Source organism: Peromyscus eremicus, chromosome 10 (assembly GCF_949786415.1).
Source record: "Peromyscus eremicus chromosome 10, PerEre_H2_v1, whole genome shotgun sequence".
NCBI lineage: Eukaryota > Metazoa > Chordata > Mammalia > Rodentia > Cricetidae > Peromyscus > Peromyscus eremicus.
In genome coordinates, this window is record NC_081426.1 from 65384052 (window position 1) to 65398645 (window position 14594).

Consider the following 14594-nt stretch of genomic DNA (forward strand, 5'->3'; position numbering starts at 1 on the left):
CCAACACTTTCATAGTACTTGGCTTTGGACAACTTACAGAAACCTGATTCTTCGACCCCATGACCTCAAGAGACGTCACAGAGTTGCCCTCTGTGCCGTGCCCTCCCTGGCATAGGTGGAATTCTATATGAATTACTTACCGCTCTCCCCATTGTCCTGTAAGGGCCCTGTCAGGTTCCCCCAAGTTCCCCGAAGAAGCCTCTACGCAGGAGGAGCTTCTGTCTCCCCAACAAGGTCAGAGCTGCTGCTCTGTTCAGCAGCTGGATGTGAAGTGGTCATTGATCTTTGATCTCTGGATCTGCAGACTTCCTGGATGAGAAAAATGAAAAATATGTGTCTTCCCCAGTGGCCCATGTAACAAGCAAACAAGCCCCGTCTCCTCCTTCCCTTCTCCTTTGGCATAGCTGCTACCCCAAGAAGGGATCGTTTTGTGTTTTGGGTGCTAGAGTGCTTAGCTAAGAAGGTGGTGTGGGGTGAGATCTCCCCTTGAGCTGTTTGTGCCGTTAGGGAGCAGGGAAGAGCTTTGTCGGTTACTTAGCTGGCAGGGTGGAGAGGAACCCAGTGGAGTGAGGCTGGCGCACTCCGATTGAGAGATGGCCGACACTCTTATTCATCTGAGTGTTGCTTAGATCCATCTACTTACCCTGTTCCTGTCACTCTGGACCTGGATAGTTTAGACAGTCTCCACCCCGTTCTTGGTCCCATGTTCTGTGTAGATAAAGCTATGACCTGGCCAGTTTGTCCACCTTATTGTGCGTCAACCCAGGTGAAGTCAGTGTTACTTATCCCAAGTTTCCAGGTTTAGCCTTGAAAATCAAATCAAGTTAAGCAATCTCATCCTGTCACAGGAATCCACCCAGGCAAGACCTTGCCCCTAGTGAAGGCATTAGCCCAGAGACCCTGCTTATCTCTCTTATCTCATTCCCTACCTACCAGCTAAGGGCACAAGTCCAGATGTACACCTCTTTATTCTGGAGACATGCTTCTCTCCTCTCCCTGGAATCTGTAAATAATAAACCTTTTTTTCCCATTTATGTATGTGAGTGAGTGGTATGCATATGCCTGTATATACACGAATCATCTTCCATTGCTCTTCCAAACTTTCCACTGAGGAAGGGTCTCTTAATCAAACTCAGAGCTCACCAATATGGTTAGTCTTGCTAGCAGCTTGCTCTGGGTATTCCTGTGTCTGTCCCCTGAGACTGAAAATACAGGCAGTGGCCATGCCCACACAGCATTTGACTTGAGTTCTGGGGGGATCTGCACTCTAGTGGCCAGGCCTTTGTGGGAAGTTCTTTAACCACTGAGCAATCTCCCCAGCCCAAACCTAATATTTTTATCATTTATTCTTAAATGTGCCTCCCTGTGCTACCCCTAACTGCAGGCAGTACCCTGACATAAGTACTTCAACAGATCACAGCAGTTATATCTAGACGGGAACTCTCAGCAAGCACTACAAGTCAGAATTTCTTCTCCCCAGGCTGATATATCTTCCAGGAGCCCATTGTCTCTGTACCTTTCCCACCCACAGAGCTGGGATGAACATAGTGTCTACCCTCTATGGCTGCTATGAACAGTACGAGATAATGTCCATACCGTATCCACAAAACATGGGGCAGAGGGGATGCCCTCTACAGATTGCTATTATCCATCTCTGCTGAGACCCGAGCACATGTTCCACCAAGATGCCTACAATAAGACTTGATCCCAACTGTGTCATCATCAATGGGTGGGGACCTTGGGACGTGTCAGGATTACCCTCTGACGTGAATGAGATTGGAGCCCTTCTGCGTTGTGAAGACCCATACATAGAAGGTCATGTCTACAGAAAGAGAGCACCATTCCCAGATACAAAATCTGCCAGAACCGTGATAAATTATCCAGATGATTCTTTGTTATAACAGCCTGGACAGACCAAGGCAACCTCCAAACTATTCTCGCTTTTGCCCATCATTCATTCATTCAACAAACAGCATAATGGGCCCTGCCATGCACTAGGAAATCCCCCTTGTGTCCATTTTCCCACACCTTCCTATTGCCTATGATAATTTTCTCAGACCCAACTATATTGCAGTCCTGTTTGAAATCACGAGTCTTGTGAATGAGTCAAGGAAAGGGAGGGAATATGTACGAAAGGAAGGTGGGGTATCAAGTCAGCATGGCCATACTGCTTTGCTACTGCAGGAGACTGGACTTTATTGTTGAGTCCTCTACTAATTCTATGCTGCTCTGGCAATAGGATGCTTTCGAAATGCCTCTGTTTATCTACCAGGAAACCAAGAGCAGCTGTGCCTGGACACAGGCGTGCGTGGTACATCCTCCTCGGCCCCATTAGGTGTGGGGAAGTTTGGAGCATGAAGCCCAGGGCTTCTGCACAGGAGGTACTCCACTCGATCCTTGTCGCAGGCTCTTTGCATTCTTTTGGATTGTGTCCTGTTCTCTTTGTGTGCTGTGGTTGAACCTAGGGCCTTGAGCTTGCTAGGTCAGTGCTCTAACACTGAGTTCCACCCTCAGCTGGCTTTTGAGGTGGTTTCCTCTCCCCTCCCCCATCATCACTCTATCTGGGTGAAGGGGAGATTGGTCACACTAAGGCTATAACCCTGGGATGCTGGGACATTGCTGAGCTGAATGTCAACTTCTCCCTGAGGCAACCAGCTTTTTTATTGGCTTGCTGGCTTTCAAACTATGCTTCACAACTCAGTCTAAGCTCCGCTGGAGTGGTGGGGGAAAACAGTATTGGCCCTTACTTTAAAAGTTTGTAAGGTTAATTATTTCTGGCAGGCTTGTGAGCGCCCTTGGGAAGAGGGTAGTGAGGGGTGTTTTTCCACTTTCTCTGTCCAATACCCCATCCATGCTTACATCTTCCCCAACTTTCCTGCTAGGCTAGCTGCTGACTGGCCCTCCTTCATCATCCCTGATAAATGTTTCAGGCCAATTTGCTCTCATTAACCTCTTAGAACAGACTATGCTCTTGGTCCATAGCAGCAGCAGGTTAGGAAATTGTCAGAAGGACCTCAGTTAAGAAGCCAAAAGATAGGGCTGTTATTGAACTGGTATTTACCATTATGAACCCAGTGGTCCCGACAATGGTCAACCACTTTGGCATCCAGCCTCCTCTCTCTGGGAAGGCCCTCCTCAATGGCGGGGCACCTGGTTCAGTGGCTCAATCCCTTTGCTAGTAGGTGACAAGCACCCATTCAGTTGATTTGTGCCTAGCTTTTAGAAGAGTAGAGTTTCATCTGTCATCTGTCTATAAAATCACATCTTCCCATGTTCAGAATCCTGGGAGCCAAGGACAGTTAGAACCTGACATGCTTCCCCTGCCTGGGACACACACAACGCTCCTCTCACAGAGCTACCCTGACGCCTCTGCTCCTTTCTGGTTGAGGTCAGGGTGCTTTCACTCTGTCTCTCTGCAAGCCTGCATCATAGGTGTGAAGGCTCGTGGTCCAAAGGTTCCCAAGCAAGCCCTGGGACAGTGCCCATGAGTCAGGAAGGTTTTGTCAGCCCTCTGAGATGTGTGGCATACCCATGTAAGGCTTTACTTTTAAAAAGGAGGTTGGTGGCTCTGTTTTCTCATTTTATTTGATTTGTTTTTACTTGTAGTGAAACACACATAACGTAAACCTTTTTATCCTTACCATTAGAAGTGGCCGGTAGTGCTGGTATATTCATATTTTTGGACAGTGGTTCTTCAGAACCTTCTCACATTGAGAATCCAAAATCTTTGTCTACTAAATGACTCTGAGTTCTCTCCTTGTCCAAACCCTGCCCATCACTGTTTTCCCTCTGTCTTCATGAACATGATTATTGTGGGCACTTTGTGTAAGTGGAGTCACGCAGCGTTTATTACTGTGTTTTCATCTCAGCTCCCTTACTGTGATACCCTCCAAGTTCATTTACATAGCATGTGTCAGAATCCCTCCCCCCCCCCACACACACTGCCTCTCTCTCCCCTCTCACTATATAGCCCAGGCTGGCCTGGACCTCACAATGTAGCTCAGGCTAACCCCTATAATACTTTGGCTTCTGCTTCCCAGAGTCCTGGGATTACAGGTGTGAGCCAACCACCCACCACACCTGGCTTCCTTCCTTTTAAAGGTTGATTTGTGTTTTAGTTTCCTTTCTGTGACTGTGATAAAACACGCTGATCAAGAGCAACTTAGGGTGAGAAAGGATTTATTTCAGTTTACACGTTATAACCCATCACTGAGATAAGTCAGGGCAGGAAATCAAGTAGGTACTTGAAACAGAAGCCATGGAGGAACACTGCTATGTTGGCTGGGTTGTAGACTCATACTTAGTTACCTTTTTGTTACAACCTAGGACTACCTGCCCAGGGAATGGTGCCACTCATAGTGGGCTGGGCTCTTCTACATCAGTTAATAATAAGGACAATACCGGCACAGACACCAATCTGATTTGGAAAATTCCTCAAAAGAGACTCCCTTCCAAAGTGAGGCCTGTTGGGAAGTTAAAGCTTGTCAAGTTGACAGTTCAAGCTAATCAGGACAACTAATATTCCACAACTAATATTGCATACACACACTACCCTTTGCTTACCTGTTTCTCTGTCAATGTACACACAATAGAATTGCTTCCCCCTTTGGGCTCTGGTGGGAATGTTACAATGATTGTGCATGTGTCTGTCTGAGTCTCCACTTTCAGTTCTTCAGAATATATAACCCAGAAATGGAATGGCTGAATCATATGATAATTGCATTTTCCATGTTTTGAGGAGCCTGCACACCACTTTCCACAATGGCTGTTCCATTTAATGTGCTTATTGATTGTGATAAACATCCCACCCCGTCCCACAGCCATTCCCAAATAATCACTCAGAGGTTTAATATTGCTTACAAAGGTTTGGCCAATGGCTCAGGCTTATTACTAGCTAGTTTTTACAATTAAATTAGCCCATTTCTATTAATCTATGTATTGTCATGTGGCTGTGGCTTTTACTGGTCTGCTGGCATGTTGTTCCATGGGCAGCTGGATGGCATCTCTCTGACTCTGCCCCTCTCCTGTATCTCTGCTTGAATTTCTCTCCTGGTTCTATCCTGCCTTGCCATAGACCAAAGCAACTTTCTTTCTTTCCTTCTTTCCTCCTTTCTTTCTTTCTCTTCCTCTCTTTCTTTCTCTCTCTCTTTCTCTCTTTCTTTCTTTCTTTTTTATTTATTTTTGGTTTTTTGAGACAGGGTTTCTTCATGTAGTTTTGGTGCCTGTCTTGGATCTTGCTCTGTAGACCAGGCTGACCTCGAACTCACAGAGATCCGCCAGGCTCTGCCTCCCGAGTGCTGGGAATAAAGGCGTGCACCACCACCGCTAGGCTCAAGGCAGCTTTATTTATCAACCAATGAGAGCAGCACATTTCACAGCATACAGGAAGACATCCCACAGCATTCTGATCTCTCCACATCCTCTCTAGTACTTACTATGTTTGCATTTTTCTTAACAGTAGCTTTCCTAATAGATATGACTATATAGGGTGTATTTTGAAAAGATATATTTATCCCATTATCCTTTTTTTCCCCTCCTCTCTAGATTCCCCGGGCCAATGGAAAGTGCTGTTTCTATTTGGTTCATTCATATTCAAAATGTATTTATTCAAACAATGAATATGAATCGATTAATTACTGTATGTCAGTCACTATCCCAAGCCTTGGGAATGCTGGCTTACTTTTTTTTTTTTAGTCTATTTATTTTTATTTAATGTAAGTACATTAGTATTTACACTGCCTGCATATCTGTATGAGGGCATCAGATCTCCTGGAACTGGAGTTACCGACAGCTGTGAGCCATATGGGTGCTGGGAATTGAACCCGGGTCCCCTGCAAGAACAGCCAGTGCTTTTAACCGCTGAGCTATCTTTCCAACCCCCTGGCTTACTTATTTATGTCTGCTATAGTAAAGTTTTTGTCCTTATTGGGAAGTCACTGAAGAAAGTGTAATTTTGTACATCATTTTGGGCAGTGTGAAGACAGCTGATGGAGAATGTTTGACTGTCCTGGACACAGTAGGATAGAAAGACCTGTGTGCAGAGGTGAGCTGTGAGCTGTGATCTTCGTTACAATATAAAACCAGTTTAAATTTTTTTTTTTATTGTAGCAGGGATTCAGTTCATAAGGTATTTGCCCCACAAATATTAGGACCCAAGTTCAAGCTTGCTATCCACATCCAGGTGTGCCACATGAGCTTGTAAACCCAGCACATCGGAGGCAGAGTCAGGAAACCCCCTAGGGCTCACCTCATTGGAGGGTCCCAGGTCCCAGTGAAAGACTCTGTCTCAAAAAAACAAAGTAGCCAGCACCTGAGGAATGACATCTGAGGTTGACCTCTGACCACCACAGGCACACACATATACACTAATGTCCCCCACATCCCACGAACACACACATGAAGGAAACCATAGCAGGAACTACAGGAGATACATTTCATACTGGGAAGATGGTGAAGCAATTGTCCTACTCCAGGAACAGAGAGGAGCCAGCGCCCCCTAAATACTGCACCAAGGAGCAAATGATAAGACCGGGGTGGAGATGGGCAGGGCAACTAGCAAAGAGCATTGTGGGCCAAAGGAGAAGCTGAGCTAGGTTTTCTATGGGCCAGCAGCTTGCTCAGGCTGCCCAGTGGAAATGTATTTGTCTCTGCTGTTTTAATGGAGAATAGGAAAGACCATCTGTGCATTTGCCTCGGGGTCAGGATTCACAACGCTCTAAAAGGAATTATTTTATTTCTTGCTTATTGGTAATCTTATTCATATACAAATGAATGTACATTTTTATTTCTCCTAGTGTGTTGGATTTTGCCCACATATTGAGTTTTAGAATACTACATGCTCAAAGACAGAATTTCCGCCTGCTTCCCTCAGTAGATTTAGATTGTCCTAAGTTGTTGGGTCTTCATAACTAAATGTAAATAGAATTTTGTTCATGAATTTGCAAATTGATTTTCTCTTTAGTGACCCGTGTGGGCCTGTAGCCCATTTTCTTCTGCGTGCAATTTTACTGCTATTATTTAGATGTATGGTTTAAACAATACACTGGCATTCCTTCCGCATAAATCCTTGAATTATATTGAAATATGGGCAGCAGTCTAGCACATGATTTTCACTCCCCTTGCCTTTCATCCCTGCTTCCCTTTCCTCCTTCCTTCCTTCCTTCCCAAACCTGAAGCTGGTCACCCTCCACAGCACATGCCTGGATTTCTTTGCAGTCTCTCCCACCAATACTAAGAATCCAAGCTCTCTGGAGGCACCCAGTCGGTCCAGTCTTTACATCCCGGCTCCTTCACATCCTACCCTCATCCTAGGGTTCCAGGGGCATTGTGGACATGGGGTACCATGCATATTAGAGATGTTCAGCTTGATTGACTGATAAATGCCAGAGGGTTTCCCTACATGTGTGCATACAAGTTAGCAAGCCAGGAAAATGCTTGTGGTAGGGTTGGGTTTTTCTTTCTTTTTCTCTTGAAATGGGCTCTCATTTAGTCAAGGGTGACCTTCAACTTCTGATCCTACATCTCCTAAGTGCTGGGATTAGAAACATGTGACTGCTAGGATTCCAGGCATGTGAGTGCTAGGATTCCAGACATGCACATCCTGGGATTGCAGGCATGTGAGTGCTGGGATTCTAGGCATGTGAGTGCTAGGATTCCAGGCATGTGAGTGCTGGGATTGCAGGCATGCGCATCCTGGGATTGCAGGCATGTGAGTGCTGGGATTCCAGGCATGCACATCCTGGGATTGCAGGCATGCACCACCACTCCCAGTTAACGTGATGCTGAGAACTGAACTGGGGCTTCCTGCAGGCTAGGCTGCACTCTACCAAGTTGGGCTACATCCTCACCAAGCAATGTGGTTTACATGTGTTACATAGGGAAGAGAATGGAGGATGGTAATTCCTTCTAGCTTGCTGAGTCAGCCAGAATCAGAGCTGATGGACCTTGGAGCCGTGAGGTCCACAGGGAGGGGAAGGATGGACTCTGATGTCATGAGTTAGGACTTAATAAATTGGAAGGCTCTCAGGAAAGCGCTTTGCAAACTGTGCAAGTTTTACCTAATCCACTCTCTGAATAACTCTGCTTCTAGGCAAGAGACCAATCACATTTACAAGTATTTTGTTTGGCCACATTTTGTTTTTTTCCTTGGCAATTGCAGGGAGGACTTGGTATTCTGAAATTCTCCACCCTGCTGTGGGTGTGAGTGAAATTCTGCTTTCACTACTGTGTAAGACATTGCTCAGACTCTGACAGAGGCCTTTTTGCAAGCGGGCATGTCTGATGCCATATGCAGGTCATCCCGACAGTAGAACACTTCTTTGCTGCAGTAAGGGACGCTCACGATACTCGCTTTCCTCAACTCTCGCTGCATGTGCAGAAGGTCCTCACGTTGCATCGAAGGGTTTTATTTTATTTTTTTTTCAGTTGGTTTGTTTGAATATGAAAATAGGGTTTCCAGATAAAATACAGATCACGAGGCTGAGTTTGAAGCACATATAAGCAACACAAGATATAATGTGCACGGCACATGCTTAAATGTTAAGGAAGCATTGTTTATCTGAGATGCAAACTTAACTGGGCAGCCCGTATTTTTATTTGCTAAATTTGGCAGCATGAATTAAAAAGACCCAACCAAACCATAGCTGCAGCCAGCACTGTTGGCTAAACGTCTCCCTCGAGAAACAGGAGGGAATTGATGGAACATCTTTCTTACTCAGCATCCTCTGATCTGCTCTGTCTTTCCTTGGAAAGGGAACAAGACATGCTGGGTATAGCCAGTCATGCTGGGCTGGCAGAGACCTGGATAAGGAGGCAGACAGACTGGTGTTAGAGCGAAAAGGGCCTTCGCTAGCTGCTTGGGGACTGCTGAAGACAGCACCAATCTCAGAATAAGCACACTTGAGCTGCTAAAAAGAAAAGGGGAGAAGAAGGGCCAATTGATGCCTCGTTCATGGTCAAGGCTGCTGCCTGGTGCAATCTGTGTCCAGGTAAACCTGGGGAAAACCCGCAGTGGCGAGTTGGAGGAAGCAGGAGGGAGTGAGCCATAGCGCTCCCTGCATCGAGAGGGGAATGATGGGGAGGGGAGGAGGAGAAGCAGGCAGAAGCCCTGGCACTCCAAATGGGTGGGCTCTGCAAGGTCATCTCAGATGGCAGGAACGTGGTGGTTCAGGCTGGCAACTGTGGATGAAATCCACCTGCAAGACTTAGCCGGCTGTCACAGTGAGGGAGCAATCAGGGCCATCTGCCACCACAGAGAGCTGCTTATTCCAGGAAGGAGTGTCTGCAGCATGCTGTGACATCCTGCAGAGTCCTTTTAGAATCGCCTGGTTCAGTGGGCAGGCCGACATCAAGGGCAGTGGCTGTGAGGATAAGGGGTAGATTTGTTTGATGTCAGGCACTCCAAGGGAATTCTGGTTGGAAACAAGGTGACCTGGGCATAAAATGTTACAGTCTGTGGTTCAGATTCCCCATCTTTTTTTTTTTTTTTTTTTTTTTTTTTTCTGAGACAGGTTTCTTCATGTAGTTTCGGTGCCTGTCCTGGATCTCGCTCTGTAGACCAGGCTGGCCTCGAACTCACAGAAATCTGCCTGGCTCTTCCTCCCGAGTGCTGGGATTAAAGGCATGTGCCACCAGCACCAGGCCAGATTCCTCATCTTTAGAACAGGTTCTTGTCAGTGGTTGGTTATGTCAGACTGATATCACTGTTCCACTAGGATCTAATCCAAGCCAGAATAATTCTTCCCCGGTGTCAGTTCAGGTCCTACATCAGCTGTGAGAAAGAACAGATGGGCCAGTCAGGAAACAGGGGCAGAGGCCACGTGCTCTTACCCTCTTCTGCATAATTCTCACATCTCTCCCCACCTGCCAGCACCAGAACTTCACTTCTTAATTGCTGAAGGGTTGTGAGAAGGGTACTCGGGGGGGATGTGATAAACACGTACGAATTGATGTTGAGGCAATTAACATATTGACAGGGTGTCTGAAGGGTCTGGAAACACCTATAGTATTGTTTCAGATGGAAAATATTTAACATTGTGTGCCTTTGCCCAGGCTTCTGGGTGTTATGCGCATCTTCTGTCAGTATCTGATGAGTGTATATAATATTTATTATATGAAAACTTATGAATCAAGAGTGTCTACTTATGTTTGTAAGCCCAGCACTCAGGAGACTGAAGTAGGAGAATTGCCATCAATTCAAGGCAAACCTGCACTACAGAGTGAGCTCAAAGCCATCCAGGGTTATATAGCAAGACCCTGTCTTAAAAACAAACAAATTTATGAATATATAGAAAATATAAATACTTTTTTTCAGAGAGAAAAATATATTTAGAGAGAAGAAAACAAGTTCTGGAAAAATATTAATTGGAAAATCTAAAACTTGTCCATAGTACTGGGGATGTAACTCAGAGGTTCACTGCTAGCCCTGAATCCTGGAGCCTGGCTTTGATCATCAGCAACACAATGGTTATAAATTAAAAAAAAATTGTACATGGTCAATTGTGGTCACTTTGAACACATTTATAATACATGCAGAGTCGCCAATAATGCATTAGTGACACATTAAGGAGATGAATCCAAGCACTTCCTCTTAGTGTCCAGGGGGACCAAGGTTTCGATTCTCTGAGCTCTCCTTGTGCATTCCATCATCTTTGGCTGTTATGTGAGTTAGAATCTATGCCTGCCTGAAGGCTGTCTTATGAATCTGTCCCTACCAAAGAGCTTTGCTCTCTCTTTTACAAAAGAAGAGTACATCACACAGGAAAGGGATGAGGAATACTTCACAGACATATTTAAAAGAGTTTTGCAAGGGATTAAGTTACTGACTCCCACTGACCACAACTGACCTAAACAACAAACAGTATGGCAAACACTGTTGTTTATCAAGCAACATCTGTATGCTGCATTCAACATTTATGGTGGATATTTACTTTATAAGGTTGTTTTCCACCTGTATTTGCTGTTTCTAGCAAATGATGGTCATGACACATATTCAGACTCACATGCATTACTCTTGGGCCAAGGGCATAGAGTACATAGTTTAAGAATGCAGCTGTGCGTTAGCTTGGGTTGTAAAAGTTGATTACGTGGGAAATCCAAGGCAAGGAAGGTTGGCTGTTACGTTGTCCTCTTCAAGGAAGGTTAAACAAACAGGCTGAGGACACAGTCGGAGAGCAGTCTGAAGTGACCTCAAAGTGTATTATTCACTCTGGCTGTGTGGCCCAGCAAATGTTCCAGCTCTTAGAATGTAAACAATATTTTTATCATAAAGCATTTCCACAGTCAATGAAGGTAGAACTCTAGATTTTCTTCATAGTTGCATTTAGGTAGTTACTAAGTGGTCAGATAATTGAACTTGAATGAAAAATTCATTACTGAGATATAAAAAAAATGATAGCAACATTTGCACTGGGTACTAAGGGCATCTCTCATAGAGGTAGGCTTAATTTTACGTGAAAATAAAGAACTTATGGAAACTCTCAAGTACTCATAAGCAGCCATGCTTCCCCCGCCCCCCCCCCCCCCCCCAATTACATTTTGGAACTTTCCATCTAATTTGGAAACATTGCTAACTTGTATGCCAAAACCTGGGTTGATATTTTGGGGACTCCTGGGTCAATTCTTCCCAGCTCCACCTTCACTGAGTGGGTTCTGATTAAGGGATTAATGACCAGAGTGTTGGAGGAAGTTCTGCAGGCTCTCCTTGTCTACTTAAAGCAACAATGTAATTATTTTTTCAGTAACACTGAGCAGCCAACTTCTCTTTACTTTAGTTGAAAGCAGTAAGTCACCGGCAAGATTCCATGAAATTCTATGTTTCCTTACTTTGGTTTCCTATGTGGCACTGGAGTAGAGTGGGCCAGAGAAAGGTATCCGATCTGATCCAGATCCAGTTCTTAGAGTTTTCACTGTTGTAAAACACTGTTTGAATGACCTAGAGGAGGAATGGGTTTATTTATTTGACTTAATTCTCACGTCACACCCCATCACCGAGGATGGTGGATATCAGGGCAGAAATTTTGAACTCAAGAGAGGAAGCTGGAGGCAAGAATTGAAACAGAGACCACTGGAGGGGTGCTGCTTCTTGGCTTGTTCCTCAAGGCTTGCTCAGCCTGCTTTCCTATACAACCCAGGTCTTATACAACCCAGGGGCAGCACCACCCACAGTGGGCTGAGCTCCCAAACTTCAAACATTACTCAAGAAAATGTCCCCACAGACTTATCTATGAGCCACTCTTGTGGAAGCATTTTCTCAATTAAGCATTTTCTCTTCCCCAATACATCCAGGTTTGTGCCAAGTTGACAAAAAACATCCAGGACATCCAGTGAGTTCCATATCTAGATGCTGTGTGACATGAATTGCAGGAATCTAAGGGTCACCTTACTGTCCAGGGATGACCTTGAACTCACTATATAGAGGATCTTCATACAGTTCTGTAAAGAACAGGAAGCAACATCCTCACCCCAACTTCAATGTTTCCCATCCTTTTTGAATACAGCATAGAATATGCTACAGAAGAGGGGGTGGGTTTCACATATACTTTGAGGTCCGTATTAGTTACTCTTGTATTGCTGTGACCACAAAACCAGATAGAAACAACTTACGAGTTCCTTTGGCTCGTGGTTCCAGAGGGTCAGCCCCTGGTTCCTGGAACTTGAGCAGAACACCATGGTAACAGAAGCAGATGAGGGAGGAGCATCTTCATTACATCACAAGAAAGCAGCAGGGAGTGAGGAGCCTGGGGACCTGATGGACTTCTATGAGGCCATACTTCCCAGCTTCCATAGCCTTCCAGAAGAGTACCGATATCTGGAGAATGTGCATTCAACACAAGGGACACATTCTGTATTCAAATCATGATCCATCTGACTGCTGATCACCAAAAGGCTCTTAGTCACCTCATAATGTGAAATGCACTTAGGACTTCTTCAAAAACCTTAACAGCTTCAATATTTCTGAAAAGTCCAAATTCAGTTTCTTCTGAGACTTAAGGCAGATTTTTAGCTGTGGGTCTCTAAGATACTTGCAGAATATAATGACACAGTGTAAATACTCTCAACCCAAAGTGGGCAGATGAGGGAACAGGAAAGGACTGGACAAAATAGTAGCACAGACATTAAATCTTGTAGCCCCATGCCCATCATCTGGGATATGTGGTGACAGGTTGAGCTCCAGTGAGCGTGGGTTGCCCTACTCCACATGGGCAGTCTTTCTCTTGGTTGGCTCTACTCATTGCCCATGGCTTTTCTCCACAGCCATACCATTATTAGCATCTTCAACACTCTGAGGTCTCTGTTGCGGCTCAGGCTTCAGCCTCACAGCTTTGTGCATCAGAGCAGCAGGGACCCTTGCCTTGCCTTGCCTTGCCCGGCCTTGTATCGTTCATGATCCTGGAACTCTCTCTGTATACCTACAAAGCCAGCACGACATGGCTAAGGTCACGGTCAGCTGCTGACTTGAGCAGTATCTGGGTCCCCTTGGACCACAGCCTCAGTGGTTTCCGAGTACCTGGGCAGCTGAACCTGGGAAAACATTGGCCTGTGCGGCCTGTCTTAGTCAGGATTTCTATTGCTGTGATGAAACAGTGCTACCAACACCAGCACTAACAACCTGAGGAGGAGAGGATTTCTTTCTCTTACTCTTCTATGTCCCAGGCCATCATCGAAGGCAGTCAGGACAGGAACTCAAACAGAGCAGGAACCTGGAGGCAGGAGCTGATGCAGAGGCCTTGGAGGAGTGCTGCTTAATGGCTTGCTCCTCATGGCTTGCTCAGCTGCTTTCTTATCTAATCCAGGATCACCAGTCCAGGCTGGCACCACCCGTCATGGATTGGACCCACTCCCATCAGTTACTAATTAAGAAAATCAGGTTTGTCTACAGCCAGATGTTATGGAGGCTTTTTTCTCAACTGAGATTTTTTTTTCCTCTCCTATGATTCTAGCTTGTGTCAAGTTGTCATTAAACTAGACAGCACACAGCTCTCTGTCAGTAGGAATCTACCCCACTGTAGGCCTCAGATGCTATCTGACAGCGTTCTTAGTCCACTGGTTGATTGGTCTGTTTGTGCGTTCCAAAGGATTTACCTAAGGGTCACAAAGATGCTCTGTCCTGTGCAGAGGAGGACAGCCAGGGACTATTTAAAGGTCTAAAGATGCTCCCAGGTGAAGCGGCTCTGGACTTGGGGCATTCTAACCTCTCCATAACACCCCAGTTCTAATCCGTTAGCCCAGCCTTGCTGACGGCCCAATGGGAGGCGCAGCTCTTCACAGCAGCCTGCGTGGACGGTGGCTTAGCCAACTGTAAAAGGAAGGGAATTAAAAGCAGGATCTGGGATGGGAACTGCAGTTTGTATGAGGTATATCCCAGAACATACTGGAGACTAAATTTAGTAAATATTAATGTGCACTCATGCATGCCAAGCAGATCATTCCCAGCTGTACCCCTACTGTAGCTCAGCTCCCCCAGCTCAGCACTCAGGCCAATTGTGCTCTCATATCTGAGTTCAATACTCTAGCACTGCACATTTACATTATTTACTTTTCTCGTTGCTCTGATAAGATACCCGACATAAACAACTAAGAAGAAAGGAGGATTT